The 18140-nt window shown below is 40.0% G+C and overlaps 1 protein-coding gene across 3 annotated transcripts in view; it reads right to left on the bottom strand.

Moving 5' to 3' along the window:
• Epha6 (Eph receptor A6) overlaps positions 1–18140 on the bottom strand; it is a 951337-nt gene that overhangs the window by 206570 nt on the left and 726627 nt on the right. The window lies entirely within an intron of this gene.

Below are 18140 nucleotides of genomic sequence, written 5' to 3'. Positions count from 1 at the left end.
AAAACTTCAAAGAATAGTGAAAGACATGCATTTCTTCTCGTGACTGCATGGGACATTCATCACTGATCACGAATAGTTCCTATGTGTAAGTTCTTCCATAGAAGGCATTTCATACATGGCAGTGCTGTCTGCATAGTGTTTTCTGGAAAACACTAGTTACTAATGGTGGCATTTCACTGAATGCCAGGGGGATGGAATCTTATATATGCGCATAGCATTCTTACTTAAAGTCACAAAAGAAATGATATCGCTATGATGGAAAAAATAATGGCAAGAAATACAGTTTCTATTATGTACTATGATGTACTATGATAACTAAAGTGGCCTATGTTTTATGCATATATTAACAAGTAAAAGTTTCGCTGACAGTGATTTATTAAAACCAAGTAATAGAAATATCGGTTCAAGTATATTAGATATTAGGAAAGAGAATAACTTAGTCACATAGAACAATGAATAAAAGGCTATAAATGAAATGACCATGAAAGCGACTTAAAACGAACCTATTCAGAGCGGTGACTCTGAGTAATTGAAATATGGTGCACATTTCGAGATGTTGACTTGTATTTACTATTTTTTGAGAACCCCATAAAAACTACCAATTTAGAAAAGAAGCTCATTATTTTAACTCCTTGGAAAGAGCTAAATACAAATACTACTTTATTGCTCCGATTACATTGATTACTGAGTGCTGTTGTGACAGATGTCATACCTAATAGCAGCTTTCCTTCCCCTAAACTTACTGCACTTTTCACGGTGGTTTTGTTATGTTTTTTTTCCCCCTGTGGTTAAAAAAGTGATTCATTGTAGTGTCTGTTTCTTAAAGAAATGTCACTTTTATAAAAGCTAATAGAACCCCATAAAAATTCTGTGCATGGATACACATTCAGAGATATCAGGCATTATGTGATAATTGTACTCTACCATTTTTTCTTTAATCATAGGGAATCAAATTTTCAGACTAGTTAAGGGTTGACTATGAGATGTCCCTCCACAGGTATTTGTTTTCACTGGTTTCTTCCCTAGTAGGTGGGGTTATTAGGGAACTTTCTAGAAACCTTGGCAGATGGTACTTAGCTGGAGGAATTAAATCACTTGGAACAGGTCTTTGGGATTATCTTAGCCTTAGACCTTTGTTGCCTTTCTCTTTCTGTTTTCTATGCACTAAGAGATAAACATCGACTTCTACCATATGCCCCAGTAACATGACATTCTGTCTGAGCACATGGAGCCAGGATGAAAATTTTGAGCACAAATAAATTATCCCTCTTTTAGTTGTTTTCCTCAAGTATTTCACAGCCACAATAGAAGTAACTAACACAGGTGAGTTGATATAGAACAATTTTAGTAGGTTCAGTCAATCGCTTCCGTTGTTCACACTCGACTTCCATTTTTTTAATTGTGAAACATATCAATAATTTAGTTTGTATTGGAAGTCATAATGTCTACAACTATAGCATGAGAATTGTCAATTTAAGTTTCGGTTTTAGTTACAGTAGAAGAGTAAACGTTAAATATTTATAACATGAATACTTGTATTTCTGGCTTGTTAGATTCTTGAGTCTTTCATTACAACAGTGGTTCTTAGGTTTAGTGGTTCCAGTATACTAAGAACATCATAAATTAGGATGGGGGAAATCATTATAGGTACTTAATAGATAGAGGGTTGGGAGCCTTGCAATATATACCATACTACTATCAAAAGGAAAATGCTGTCTCTTTATGCTAGTAGCACCTATGGAAAAATGTTATGCTGAGTAAAGTATGATTATCACAGAAGAGGAGAAGAAAGATTCTAAGAGTCAGGGACCAGAATGTCTGTTGCCAGAAAATATCTTCTATATATGACAAGGAAGCTATAAGAAATTTCAAAATACGCCCGGCCCGCAGCAGCTCTCTGCTCCCAGACCCCGTGAGAGAGAGACCCAACCGCCTGGTCAGGTGGGCACTCCTGAGGCTGCAGAGCGGAAGAGACCACCAACACTGCTCACCCCTGCCCACATCCCTGGCCCAAGAGGAAACTGTATAAGGCCTCTGGGCTCCCGTGGGGGAGGGCCCAGGAGCGGCAGGACCCCTGCCTGAGACACCGCCGGAACCTGAAGGAAACAGACCGGATAAACAGTTCTCTGCACCCAAATCCCATGGGAGGGAGAGCTAAACCTTCAGAGAGGCAGACAAGCCTGGGAAACCAGAAGAGACTGCTCTCTGCACACACATCTCAGACGCCAGAGGAAAAAGCCAAAGACCATCTGGAACCCTGGTGCACTGAAGCTCCTGGAAGGGGCGGCACAGGTCTTCCTGGTTGCTGCCGCTGCAGAGAGCCCTTGGGCAGCACCCCACGAGCAAACTTGAGCCTCGGGACCACAGGTAAGACCAAATTTTCTGCTGCAAGAAAGCTGCCTGGTGAACTCAAGACACAGGCCCACAGGAACAGCTGAAGACCTGTAGAGAGGAAAAACTACACGCCCGAAAGCAGAACACTCTGTCCCCATAACTGACTGAAAGAGAGGAAAACAGGTCTACAGCACTCCTGACACACAGGCTTATAGGACAGTCTAGCCACTGTCAGAAATAGCAGAACAAAGTAACACTAGAGATAATCTGATGGCGAGAGGCAAGCGCAGGAACCCAAGCAACAGAAACCAAGACTACATGCCATCATCGGAGCCCAATTCTCCCACCAAAACAAACATGGAATATCCAAACACACCAGAAAAGCAAGATCTAGTTTCAAAATCATATTTGATCATGATGCTGGAGGACTTCAAGAAAGACATGAACACACTTAGGGAAACACAGGAAAACATTAATAAACAAGTAGAAGCCTACAGAGAGGAATCACAAAAATCCCTGAAAGAATTCCAGGAAAACACAATCAAACAGTTGAAGGAATGAAAAATGGAAATAGAAGCAATCAAGAAAGAACACATGGAAACAACCCTGGATATAGAAAACCAAAAGAAGAGACAAGGAGCTGTAGATACAAGCTTCACCAACAGAATACAAGAGATGGAAGAGAGAATCTCAGGAGCAGAAGATTCCATAGAAATCATTGACTCAACTGTCAAAGATAATGTAAAGCGGAAAAAGCTACTGGTCCAAAACATACAGGAAATCCAGGACTCAATGAGAAGATCAAACCTAAGGATAATAGGTATAGAAGAGAGTGAAGACTCCCAGCTCAAAGGAACAGTAAATATCTTCAAGAAAATCATAGAAGAAAACTTCCCTAACCTAAAAAAAGAGATACCCATAGACATACAAGAAGCCTACAGAACTCCAAATAGATTGGACCAGAAAAGAAACACCTCCCGTCACATAATTGTCAAAACACCAAACGCACAAAATAAAGAAAGAATATTAAAAGCAGTAAGGGAAAAAGGTCAAGTAACATATAAAGGCAGACCTATCAGAATCACACCAGACTTCTCGCCAGAAACTATGAAGGCCAGAAGATCCTGGACTGATGTCATACAGACCCTAAGAGAATACAAATGCCAGCCCAGGTTACTGTATCCAGCAAAACTCTCAATTAACATTGATGGAGAAACCAAGATATTTCATGACAAAACCAAATTTACACAATATCTTTCTACAAATCCAGCACTACAAAGGATAATAAATGGTAAAGCCCAACATAAGGAGGCAAGCTATACCCTAGAAGAAGCAAGAAACTAATCGTCTTGGCAACAAAACAAAGAGAATGAAAGCACACAAACATAACCTCACATCCAAATATGAATATAACGGGAAGCAATAATCACTATTCCTTAATATCTCTCAATATCAATGGCCTCAACTCCCCAATAAAAAGACATAGATTAACAAACTGGATACGCAATGAGGACCCTGCATTCTGCTGCCTACAGGAAACACACCTCAGAGACAAAGACAGACACTACCTCAGAGTGAAAGGCTGGAAAACAACTTTCCAAGCAAATGGTCAGAAGAAGCAAGCTGGAGTAGCCATTCTAATATCAAATAATATCAATTTCCAACTAAAAGTCATCAAAAAAGATAAGGAAGGACACTTCACATTCATCAAAGGAAAAATCCACCAAGATGAACTCTCAATCCTAAATATCTATGCCCCAAATACAAGGGCACCTACATACGTAAAAGAAACCTTACTAAAGCTCAAAACACACATTGCACCTCACACAATAATAGTGGGAGATTTCAACACCCCACTTTCATCAATGGACAGATCATGGAAACAGAAATTAAACAGAGACGTAGACAGACTAAGAGAAGTCATGAGCCAAATGGACTTAATGGATATTTATAGAACATTCTATCCTAAAGCAAAAGGATATACCTTCTTCTCAGCTCCCCATGGTACTTTCTCCAAAATTGACCATATAATTGGTCAAAAAACGGGCCTCAACAGGTACAGAAAGATAGAAATAATCCCATGCGTGCTATCGGACCACCACGGCCTAAAACTGGTCTTCAATAACAATAAGGGAAGAATGCCCACATATATGTGGAAATTGAACAATGCTCTACTCAATGATAACCTGGTCAAGGAAGAAATAAAGAAAGAAATTAAAAACTTTTTAGAATTTAATGAAAATGAAGGTACAACATACCCAAACTTATGGGACACAATGAAAGCTGTGCTAAGAGGAAAACTCATAGCGCTGAGTGCCTGCAGAAAGAAACAGGAAAGAGCATATGTCAGCAGCTTGACAGCACACCTAAAAGCTCTAGAACAAAAAGAAGCAAATACACCCAGGAGGAGTAGAAGGCAGGAAATAATCAAACTCAGAGCTGAAATCAACCAAGTAGAAACAAAAAGGACCATAGAAAGAATCAACAGAACCAAAAGTTGGTTCTTTGAGAAAATCAACAAGATAGATAAACCCTTAGCCAGACTAACGAGAGGACACAGAGAGTGCGTCCAAATTAACAAAATCAGAAATGAAAAGGGAGACATAACTACAGATTCAGAGGAAATTCAAAAAATCATCAGATCTTACTATAAAAACCTATATTCAACAAAACTTGAAAACCTTCAGGAAATGGACAATTTCCTAGACAGATACCAGGTATCGAAGTTAAATCAGGAACAGATAAACCAGTTAAACAACCCCATAACTCCTAAGGAAATAGAAGTAGTCATTAAAGGTCTCCCAACCAAAAAGAGCCCAGGTCCAGACGGGTTTAGTGCAGAATTCTATCAAACCTTCATAGAAGACCTCATACCAATATTATCCAAACTATTCCACAAAATTGAAACAGATGCAGCCCTACCGAATTCCTTCTATGAAGCCACAATTACTCTTATACCTAAACCACACAAAGACACAACAAAGAAAGAGAACTTCAGACCAATTTCCCTCATGAATATCGACGCAAAAATACTCAATAAAATTCTGGCAAACCGAATTCAAGAGCACATCAAAACAATCATCCACCATGATCAAGTAGGCTTCATCCCAGGCATGCAGGGATGGTTTAATATACGGAAAACCATCAATGTGATCCATTATATAAACAAACTGAAAGAACAGAACCACATGATCATTTCATTAGATGCTGAGAAAGCATTTGACAAAATTCAACACCCCTCCATGATAAAAGTCCTGGAAAGAATAGGAATTCAAGGCCCATACCTAAACATAGTAAAAGCCATATACAGCAAACCAGTTGCTAACATTAAACTAAATGGAGAGAAACTTGAAGCAATCCCACTAAAATCAGGGACTAGACAAGGCTGCCCACTCTCTCCCTACTTATTCAATATAGTTCTTGAAGTTCTAGCCAGAGCAATCAGACAACAAAAGGAGATCAAGGGGATACAGATCGGAAAAGAAGAGGTCAAAATATCACTATTTGCAGATGACATGATAGTATATTTAAGTGATCCCAAAAGTTCCACCAGAGAACTACTAAAGCTGATAAACAACTTCAGCAAAGTGGCTGGGTATAAAATTAACTCAAATAAATCAGTTGCCTTCCTCTATACAAAAGAGAAACAAGCCGAGAAAGAAATTAGGGAAACGACACCCTTCATAATAGACCCAAATAATATAAAGTACCTCGGTGTGACTTTAACCAAGCAAGTAAAAGATCTGTACAATAAGAACTTCAAGACACTGAGGAAAGAAAAAAAAAGAAATTTCAAAATACAATCACCTAAGTTAGACCTGCATAATGACTCCACCGACTGACATGCTTACATGGAAAGGAAAAGCTCAAAGGAGGCCACTCCTAGGTGATGAACTAAAGGCTTTGTTTGCGGAAGAGTAAGACAGCCTTCTCCAGGGCAGACTTTCTAGTAAGTTATGGATCCTAACCGGTCAGTTTCCATTAAATGGACTCAGCAGGTTTTGTGAGCATGCATGCATTATGTATGTGTGTGTGTGTAGTGTGTGTGCTTGCTTGCAAGTGTGTTTCTCTTTCTCTCTCTCTCTCTCTCTCTCTCTCTCTCTCTCTGTAATTAAAGAGGAGGAGGAGGTCATGAATTAGAGAAGGACTTAGGGTGTAGAGTAGAGGAGTTGAATCGGGAGACAGAGAGTAGACATGATGTGATACAATACTCACGTATGAAATTCTCAAAAATAAAAGGTTGCTGTCTACTAGGTTATGTACTGAGGCTACAAAGAGACATTGAAATGCCCTGCATTCTGATATCTGACTCCATAGCAGAACTCAAAGTTATGTTTCTATGTCTGAAAGTTAGCTGGCCTGCAGAATAACCATTTTCAACAATTAAAGCATATTTGATGCAAACTCTGAGACAAAACCCCGTTTCTAAGTTGATATTGCCCCTATGGCTCTTGAATAGCGTTGCATTAAATATTGGGTGTCACTTGGTGTTTGTGTAAACATAACACACAATGACAGAGAATGCTGAGCTTCCCCTTCTTTCTAAAATGAAAGTGGTAATGCCTGCTACCTCACAGGACTCAGTTTTAGGATTCAGTTAAAGCAGTGATAGCCAGCGCTATGATGTCAACATTGTACCATCACCATAAATCTGCTTTAGAAAGAAAGTAAAGTAAAAACAACATTGATAAAATTTTATGACTCCTCCTTCTATGTACATTCACAAATCTTTAAGAAAATAAGGACTTTAGAAAATATTTAGAAAATAAAAATCCATTTTTAAACACTATATGCCAGTTCATTTATCTTTGATGCTAACAAGTCAAACAATACAATGTCCCTTCTAATCTAGTCTTTTGTGATACAGCTACTTCATAGGGATTTGTTAGGTGGAATTTTGCAAGTAACCATGAGGATCTATGTGTAGAAATCCATCGTGCTGTCTGAATTAAAGACAAGCCGCCTAGAATTCATTTAAGAAACACATCCTCATGTACCCGGCTTTAGGAAGGTCAGTTTGCTGGTTTCTATCTGGTACCCCTCTAACGAGGCTTCTTCAATAGTGAGTCTCCTTTTGTAAATGTTTTCAAAACAGCATGGTTGGTGCTTCAGAGTGCAGGGAAATGGGCAGAAGGAACTCAGGGCCAGACAGTTCTTATGTATGTATTTTTATAGATGTATGCCCATTTTGAATGTTTTTTCTATTAGCTCCAAATACAAAAACAAAATATACTCTTAGTACTACTCCTTAGAAGGGTTGCTCAAACATTTTATTGTTAGAGGTGGTGTAAAACCAGGGAATTTTGGAGACTTCTTTTGATAATGAGTGAGGGGTAAATGCCAAAGTGTTGGGGAAATACTTTCTTTCAAAGACAAATAATTCGATCAGGGCTTTGAAGTGAGTATAGTAGACTTTGTTACTTCTCTATAGGTAGTCTCAACAATGTATATACATTATAAATACAATATATACACATGTAATGTAATTATACATTAGAAAACATAATAAATACACAATGGGGCAAACACAGTTGGAGTGCCCATACCTTCATGAATTCATCTTATTTCTTATATTAGGACAAGGAAGGATCATATAATTGGATACAAAGAGAAAAGAGCACACATGCAAATATTAAAAATAAGGATTCACTACTATCAGTTGCAAATAATTAGTATTTTATACCACTGTGTATTTCTAATATTATATTACACTGTCAAAACAAACTGAATGTAGTCAGAACTTAAATTACTAAGTTTGTAGCACCAATACAAAAATAAATACCATTTCAAAAAGTTTTATTTCACTCTTTTTTTTATTAACTTGAGTATTTCTTATATACATTTCGAGTGTTATTCCCTTTCCCGGTTTCCAGGCAAACATCCCCCTAATCCCTCCCCCTCCCCTTCTTCATGGGTGTTCCTCTCCCCATCCTCCCCCCATTGCCACCCTCCCCCCAACAATCTAGTTCACTGGGGGTTCAGTCTTAGCAGGACCAAGGGCTTCCCCTTCCACTGGTGCTCTTACTAGGATATTCATTGCTACCTATGAGGTCAGAGTCCAGGGTCAGTCTATGTATAGTCTTTAGATAGTGGCTTAGTCCCTGGAAGCTCTGGTTGCTTGGCATTGTTGTACATATGGGGTCTCGAGCCCCTTCAAGCTCTTCCAGTTCTTTTTCTGATTCCTTCTTTACTTTCTTTGATCTAAATTGGCTTCTGCCTCTTCAGTGCTGGGATTAAAAGTGTGCAATACCACACACGACTATATATTCTGTATTTTAGAATGAGCTTAGTATATGCAGAAGACACTAGTAGCTCAATGATATTTGCTGATGGGACTAATCTACATTAGAAGCTCTGAAGAGAGAGTGTGTGCATATCAGGAGGGATCCACTCCTCACCCTGTAGCTGCCTTATAGATGCTACTCTATAGTTAGGCTTTGGTCTAGTGACCGTGCTCTTTTTCTGTATTTAGAATATCTTCAATATGAAAATGGTCCAGTTACGCCAAATGCTATTCCAATGCTATTGATTTCAGAGGCACACTCACTTCTCAATGCTCAAGACTCTCTACTAACCCTCCTCTCTCCAGTTACACTAGTTCTTTCTTTAGTAGACTCCATAAACATTTCTTTATTACTTCTGAAGCTTGTGTTTTCACAATAATTTACTTACGTTCTCTAAGAGAAGGAAGATTATATATATATATTCATGTATGAGAAAATAGTCCCTAAATTTCTGTAATCAGGAAGGGGACTGAGCTCAAGGTTTCTGATCACTACCCAGGAAGAAGAGCTCTTTCTCTGCAGCACAGAATGTAAACTTAGGCCATAGAGACCTTTGATTTGGCTCCCTCACTGATGGGATAAATGAAGCCCGAGATGCTCAGCCAATATACATCTTAACATAGAATGCTTTATGCCTTCTTGTAGCCCTTGAGACCAGCCAGTCTGGTCTCCTGTAACTGTAATCAAAAGGCATACAGAGGATAGTTTCAATTAAAGGAAGTTGAGTAAGTGGTATAAAGAATGTTAATTGGAAGTGACATAATTCCTCTTTGGGCAAGTACCTTCCTCGAATCTAAAGAACTTGCATGCCAAGTTGATTTCTAAATTTCTTGGAAGGGAGGTGATTTTTATTTAGTCAGGGACATCCATATGCCTTCCCTAGAGCCCTCATTGTTACTTAATCTCTCTGGGTCTGTGTATTGTAGTGTGATTATCCTTTATTTAACAGTTAAATATTCACTTATAAGCTAGTACATACCATTTTGGGGTTTTTTTTGTTTGTTTGTTTCTGGGTCTGGGTCACCCTAGTGAGAACTCCTAATAGTAGAGGACCAGGAACCTGAACAGGTCACATCCCTTAACCAGGCAAGGCTTCCAAGAGTAGGACTGGAACATCAATCCAGCCAAAAACATACAACCTTTGACCCACAATTTGTCTTGCTTGTAAGATGAGCTGAGGCAATGGTGGCCCAGAACTTGTGAGAGTGGACGACCCAATGACTGATCTAACTTGAGGCCCATGCCACCAGAGAGACCCTAAGTCTGACACTGTCTAGATGGGCAGGAACAGGAAGCTGGATAACCCAGAGACCCAGGGTAAAGCCAAAACAACATAAGCAAACAAATAAACAAACAAGACCAGAAAACCCCCAACAACAATATCAGCAACAACAACCCTCCACACATCCCCCAAACCAAAAACGAGCAAACAAAAAGAAAAAGAGAAAAAGGAAAAAAAAAGTCTATGACGAGCTTTCTAATGATATTTTTCTATACTCATAGATTGGTGCCTAGCCCAATGGTCATTGAGAGGTTTCCTCCTACAGCTCACAGGAGCAGAGATACACAGCAAAACATTAGGCTGAGCTCAGGGAACCTGCTGAAGATAGGTAAGAAGGAGCTGGAGGGGTTGAGGAAACTACAAGAACATGGCCCACAGAATCAACTAAGCTGGGCTCATGGGGCTCAGAGACTGAAGTGGCAATCCTGGAGCCTGAATGGGTCTGCTCTAGGTCCTCTGCATATGTGTTAGCTGTTTAGCTTGGGGTTTTATGGGATCCCTAACAGTCAGAGTTGGGGCGTCTCTGACTCTTTAACCTGCTCTTGGGACCCTTTACCTCCTACTAGGTTGCCCCACTCAGTCTTGATATAACAGCCTGTGCCTCATCTAACTGCATCTAGTTATGCTGTTTGCCTGGCAACTGGAAGGCCTGCTTTTTTCTGAAGAGAAATGGAGGAGCAGTGGATCTGGGGTAGACCAGGGAGGCAGAGGGGTGGGACTGGGAGAAATGAAAGGAGGGCAAAGTGCAGTTGGGAAGTATTGTGTGAGAGAAGAATAAATAAAAAGAAAAAAATCATTTTAAAATTATTACTAATGATAAGTGAATTTAACTAAGCTTCCAAAATCAAGGTCATCTAAAATATAAATTGAATTGAATATACATACAATAAACAAAGTTATGCAAAAAACAAAAAAAAAACAAAATAATGGAGTGACCTACTCATCTCTCCTCTTGTTGATTCTCTGACCTATTCATACATTCAGCAAATATCTATTAAAGCATAGATTCTGGTTTTCAGTTCTAATTAAATAAGAAAAATATTTTTGTGACCCTATTGCTTTCGGAAAATGGTTCTATAAGCAAAAGTTACAATCACAAAATTTGGTCTATTGGATAAATCGATACACATGGAAATACTATTGCAATTAAAAGTTGGCATGTTTTCTCTATAGTTGTACACCTAACCTCAATACAGATGCTTTAAAATATTATAAAATTAAAAATAGAGGTGATATTATTTAACTCTTGACTGTTTTAATCCTCAAGTCACAGTAAAATAACTTTTAGATGTATCTCATCTTGGTAATTTTTAATAACTCACAATCCAGTATTGGAACAAAAAGGGCAGAGATATCATTTCGGTTTTTGTTCAGTGACTTTAAAATAAATTTTCATCTTTCCTCAGTTACTTTTAAATGATATAATGACAACTGTTACCATTTGTTTAATTTTTTTCACCAATAAAGAGAATGAGAAGACATTGAAGTTGTTTAAAATTCTTCTTGAAAAATGTAAAATATTTTATAGACATTATATAAGTATACATATAGATATATTATTTTAAAAGACAACATTTAAATGCCTCAGTGTTCTTAATGATAATGTGATAAAATTGGGTCAGACTAACCTATCATGCTTCCTCTATGCTGAAATAATCTGTTTACTTAAGTTTCCATTTCATCTGCTGACTTGAATGGGTTTCTGTCTAGTGGTTGTACTTATATTTGCACTTAGTAGGTCAAGGGAAGTTAATTACCAGATCAGTACCCTGAGTAAATAAATGCTCATAGGTGAACTAAGCAGAATAACAAAGCTTGCCGTGTCCAAAGCCAGTAATGATGAATGCATTGTTTTTTTTTTCTTTAATGAAGAAGTATATTTGAGATAGCTCTGTTCATGGAAAGTATTCAGTGAGTACAGGGTGAACATTTTTTCTTTTGCCGTCTCCTTCTGACTCCCAGGACCCAGAGCTCCCACTTTCCAAACTTCTTCTCTGGAAGACCCTTCTGGCTTTTGCAGGCATCCCTCTTTTGTTAGAGTGTGCTTAAGCACATCTGGCAAGAATTCACTCTACTCAAGCCTCTGTGCCTCCTTAATCTGAAATACTGTAACAGAGACACAACATCACCATAGATACAGTGTTTATTGTTCACTTTTTTTGGTGCCAATCTCAGATGCCTTAGGACTTTGCCAGGTGCAGTAAATAAATCAGCTTGTGACAAAGGCATTTAGATGAACTGAGGGTAAAAGTTCTGACTAAGAATGAATCCAAATGTTTAGAAAATGTTTTAAAAACCAAATGGCACATGTCTCCGGGATGATTTCAGTCTATGACGGGTGACTGGTGCCTCTGGCTTACACATTTGTCTTCCTCACTGAGCTGTGATCCCTGAATAATAGGGCGAAGGGGCTGGAGAGATGGCTCTAAGGTTAAGAAAACACACTGTTCTTGCAGAGGATCCATGTTTGGTTCTCAGCACACACATCGCACAGTTCATAACCAATTATAACATGATTTCTAGAGGTCTCTGAGAGCTTCTGCAAACCTGAGGTACACAGAGGGTAACTCAGGTACACACACACACACACACACACACACACACACACACACACACACACACACAAGAATGTATACATCTCAAAACGAGGACAGGGATGAGTGGGTCAATCAGGTGTTGTCTTCCACACACCCAGTCCCCGGGGCTTGCTCAATGTAATATTTATCAAGCCGAATTAAAATCATCTTTGTATAAATAGTCCAAAGGCAGTTTGACTTTGTAGAGACAAAAGACTGACTTTTCTCTGTTAGAGCTCTTGGAGCTGTGTGTGCTTTAATAATGTACATAGCCTCCAAATATGCATAATTATCAGAGTTTAGTGAGCGTTCTGCTTTTCTACTTTAAATGCTCAGGAAAAAGCTATTGTTCAGGACCGAGGGAGAGACTTTGGTTCTCAAATTTGTGAAGTTCTAAGAAGCAACCTGAGAAGCAATGCCGAGATGGATGAATCAGGAAAGCACGTGGCTCCCATGATGTCTTCATCAACATATCCCTAGCCAGCGGTTGCTTTCTGGGCTCACAGGATTTTTGTTTTTGTTTTTTTCTTTTGTGAAAATAAAGTAATCTTTTATTTGTCCTCTTAGAATGAGAAAAATGGGCCATAGTATTTAAATTATGTCACTCTTGAAGTGAATTTTGTCACTCTTGAAGACCCATCTTGACCACTCAGTAACATTTTGCTGATTTTACACCCTGACCATGGTTTCCTCTTCCTCTTCCCCTCCCAGTCCTCAACTCCTACCTCCCCTCCTGCAGTGTTAATCTACACATCCATTTAAAAGGTACTTTTATACCTCAGGTGCTAAGGAGTTGTTTAACAGAAGTTACCACATGTAAGGGACCAAGCCCAGACTCTTTAGCTTGGTAGCCGAAGTGTTCTATGCTTTAATATTTATGAACTGTGTGTTTGTCTTCTACTTTAGTACCACAGGGCATACAAATTTAGCACAGTAGATAAGAGTTAAGGAGACAGGCTGTGTTTGTCCTTGTGTGTGGTGGTGTGAATATGCTTGGCCAAGGGATTGGCACTAGTAGGAGATGTGGCCTTGTTGGAGTAGATGTGGCCTTCTTGGAGGAAGGGTGTCACTGTGAGGATGGGCTTTATGGTCCACCTCCTATCTGCCCAGTAGAAAGTCTTTCTTGGCTACAGTTGGATCAGGATATAGAACTCTCAGCTTCTCTAGCACCATGTCGGCCTGGGCACTGCCATGCTTCCTATCTTGATAATGGACTGAAACCTCTGAACCTGTAAGTCAGCCTCAAGTGCATGTTGTTCTTTATAAGAGTTGGCTTGGTCATGGTGTCTCTTCATAGCAATGGAAACTCTAAGACGCTGTACCCTTCAAAAGAGGTGGAGAATCAGACTGGTCACCACTGCTCATCTCTACTCTATTGTTACAGGCAGGACATGGCTGTTCCAGTATACGAAGCTTGAAAGACAAAATGTCTCTACTTACATTATTGCTGTGGCAGTGGGTATCTCATGGTAGACAGTAGTGAGTTGGCATGTATAGGGCCGAGATGGGTGCAGGATGAACAGCATATCATGATGCTGAGCACTGGACTGACTTTGAAATGCTCGGGGGACACCGTCATCATCATAACAATTGTAACAGCCAACAGAGAGTAGGACCAAATGAGTCCATGAGGACTTTTTGTCCGGGCATGTGTGTGACAGGCTGGGACCATTATGGCAGTGCCCTGACAGCATCAAGTCCATGTCTGCTTTCCCAGCTAGACATTGTCAGCTTGAGGTCTGCATATGGAGTTTGTTTCCGGACACTTGCCTACGCCTCTGCAGGGTTCTAATGCTGACACGGAATCTTCACACTTCTGGGTTTTAAACACCTCCATTCCCTCTCACATTCTTGAGGTTGGGTACAAACTTGGGGCATTTGGATTGCTTCAAATCCTACCTGTTTTACTCCAGTGCTGCCTGTTATTTGCATGCGTTGGCTGTCCCTTCTACAAAGTGAATACCTCCCCTTGGCCTGGCAGTCCAGAGAGGAGGTGAGAACACTCCCTCTTCAAAGAGGGTTTCAATTTTTCCACTTTTCGTCCGTGTGAAGCTTCACGTTCCCTCTGGGATAAGTGCACATCCTGATGCTAGAGGTATCTGTTGCCACGGCTTTGTTATGGCACTGTTCGCTGCACAATTTCATGCAAGCCAATTAAACTCCCTAAGCCTCAATTTTCCTTTTGATACTATGTAGGGAATACTGTACAATGAAGACAATTATTTGACACAGTATTTATAAGAGACCTGGCACAGAATAATAGTCCACATACGGCCTCGCTTACCTCCATTGTTAGTGATTTTCTTAATTTCACTTGCAAGGATTACATTTTATTTATATCGTAGGAGAGTTATTTCTTGTTCACGACATGACTTACATTATTTGCAGAAGCTCCTCATTTTTATATTTCAAACAGACCCTGGCATGATATAAGGCATGAAGCATTGGACTGTACAGGCGATTGTCCAAACGGGACTTACGAAACTTGCCTGCGTTCTTTGTGGCGTTGTTAACTGGTGATTTGATATCGATTTTTAAAGGTCAAATAACAAATTCATGTAACAGGTCGGCCAAGTTAGAATATCACTGGGGTCACAGGAAATATGATATGAAGCCACACTTGCAAGCTCATGTGTTGTTCCTTTATTCCCAGACTGAGAAGGGGACAGGAAGTCACACTTTCATGCCTACACACACACACACACACACACACACACACACACACACACACACACACACGGCCTGCATGTCTCTTTGCTTTGCAGATGGGCCCTCTCTCATTTGTGCGTATAAGAGGAAGGGGAAATGTTTTGACTGAAAAGCATTCCTATGAGACAAAAGGGGAGGCACAGTAGCAGACATTCTAGTCTCTGCGGGAAGGGGCTGAATGATCTTTATGACCTTATACCCCCTCCCCGCCAGCGGCCTCACTCTAGATGGAAGTCTGAAGTTGAACCCCTGCATGTGCTCGGCAGACAAGGAACAATAGTGTGTCAGTCTCTGCTTCATCTAAGACCATAATGTGAAATAGACTTGAAAAGAGTCAGATATTGCATAGTTTAATGCATTTTAAAAGTTTTATTGTAGCTATCTATTTTAGGGCTCGATACCACTGAGGGTTATATTAATTTAATTTTCTGATCCAATCTGAGCTAACGGTTCATTCCTTTAAGAGAAACGAGGAAGTGGAAACAGACACAAAAAAGCCCGAGCCTCAGGATTCTCAGCCATATTTGCTGGGCACGCTGTCTTCACCCCACCCTCCACCTCCACTCCCTGCTATCCCCCTCCCCCATCTTTGCTCCTTCTTGATGTGCCAGTATGCTTGCCAGTGGGCGATCCTTGAAATCCCAGTAGGCTGAATTCAAACTGGGGCTCCAAGTAAGTACATCCTGTTTGGAAAGAGTCCTGCTAGAGGAGATTTCTGTGAAGAGAAAGTGAGGGGGAAACTGGCAGGCGTTACTCCATATGGGAAATGTTCCCGTTGAAATTCTCTGCTCTCTTCAAAGCTAATGGCAGCACACTTTCTGACTACATCTGTAGATCCTGATTCACGTTTCAATCATGCTTGGTATCGCTCTTCAAAGGCTGGCTTGGATCTGACTCTGGATGGCTTGCCGAAATGTTCGGGAGAAGATGTGAGCAGTTACAGTCTCTCGAGCACAGCGACAGTGTGACAGAAACGGCTCTGATATATGTGGACAGGAAACCATTGGAAGATGTCTGCCTGCATTTTAGTTTTGCATGGTCTCTGGGCACCCAACTACTTTCTAAGCATTACTTAACAACCCGTGGCTCCATGAAAACAACTCGTTTTCAAGAACAGAACCCACAAATATCTGTAGTGTTAATAATTCATTGTATAATAGAACTGAGTTAAGTGAGTAAACCTTTATATTTACAAGTAAAATACATTGCTTTCTAAGTATTCCATTCCATTTCACTGCTATTAGATAAACTCATTTTTTGGGGGGGAGATATATTATTGCGCTGAAGTTTTAAAAATGATGCTTGTTCACTGAAAAAAAATTAAGGAATCAAATAATTTTTTTTGTACTTTGGTGAAGTTTTCAACCATCTTTTATTTTTTTTTACAGTTTCAAAGTGTAGAGTATCGTGATGCTTTCTTTTTCTATTTGATAACAAAAAGCAAAATAATCATCTCTCTCCTTTCTCCTTGGACTTGTACGTGTGATCTCACACAAAATGGTTCAGCTTTGTTGTCTGGGTTGGTGGGTAGGTACTGAGTCATACAAATGACCCCAAAGCATCAATAAGGTTGTGCCAGTGCAGAAATGGGGAGAAGAAACTACTCTCTGGGAGGAAGCTGTTCACCCATGTGAGGCGAATTTAGTGTGTTGGATGAGGTAATTTACTAAATGGTACTTTAGTGCCCCAGAAGACTTCATTCACCTCAGCTGAATGAACAGCTGGATCAAACTCAATTATGGAGACTTACCATTCATACTCAAAGGCATATAGATCTCAAATTGAATGTGCCTTAATTGGGTGCACATAACTCCAGGGTAACCTGGGTACAGGACTGAGACGTTATGAACAAGTGCAGCCTAATTAGAAAGATTTAGATCAGTGTGCCTTCAAATTTCATCTCCACTGCAGTGGATGTCGATGACTAAAGAGATAAGGTAGTGGGAAGAAGGGGAGAGCAAATGACAGCATTGTTCGAGTGTAATCACAAACTCCGAGTCTAGAGAGATTCTCAGAGAGGAGTATGTACTTAAGTATGAACTGAGCTATGATCTAGGAAACTGTGCTTATACAAAAGGCTGTTGTCAGGATACATATTAGAAGTAAAGGGATAAAAACTGAAGGAAGCATAGATGCTTGAGTTAGTGGCATGCATCAATGAGAGACTTCATAAAAGACAAAGGTGTGTGTGTGTGTGTGTGTGTGTGAGAGAGAGAGAGAGAGAGAGAGAGAGAGAGAGGAGAGAGATTGATTCAAAACTTTCCATAAAGGCACAGATTTTTAAAAATTAATAAAATAAAAAGCTCAGTCTTTGTATTTTTTTTCTTTTGAGACAGGGTCTCACTATATAGCTCTGGCTGACCTTGAACTCCCTACGTAGTCCAGTCTGCATCCATGTTACGGAGATCTGCAGGCCTCTGCCTCCTGGGGGCTGGTATTAAAGTGAACCACCACACCAGCCTTTAAACCGAGTCTTAAGGCAGAAAATGTTTCAGTTTTCTGAGCATTTTTTTTTCTCTCTCAAAAGGAGCAGTCCTTGAAAACCGAGGGAAGCTTCTGACCTCTTGCTGCAGACTTCACAGTGTTAGAGATGGAAGATGCCTCAATATTGTTCACTTTATGGAAAACATGGTTTTTAAGGCTTTTTTTTTCTTGTTAGAATAAAACCAGTGTTTACTTTCTGTTTCTCTGTGCATTTGGATGAAGATGTGGGATGAAGCTGTTCCGAATGGGCTTTGGTGCTGCTCTCCTTCATGCTGCAGGCAGTTACACGGGAAGCAGAAGCAGTCTGCGTCTCTGAGGACTATGAAGCCATCTCACCCTATCAGGCTGTTCTCACCTGGAATGCTTGAGTTTGAGAGACACAATCTTTATCCCGTAAAGCCACAGCTATCTGCAGGTTTCCATCATTCACCTTGACCCTACCTGGAAGCATGCATTCTTGTTTGTCCCCTA

This window comes from Rattus norvegicus, chromosome 11 (genome assembly GCF_036323735.1).
Source record: "Rattus norvegicus strain BN/NHsdMcwi chromosome 11, GRCr8, whole genome shotgun sequence".
In the NCBI taxonomy this organism is placed as follows: Eukaryota; Metazoa; Chordata; class Mammalia; order Rodentia; family Muridae; genus Rattus; species Rattus norvegicus.
This window is presented reverse-complemented; position numbering and strand designations above follow the sequence as displayed.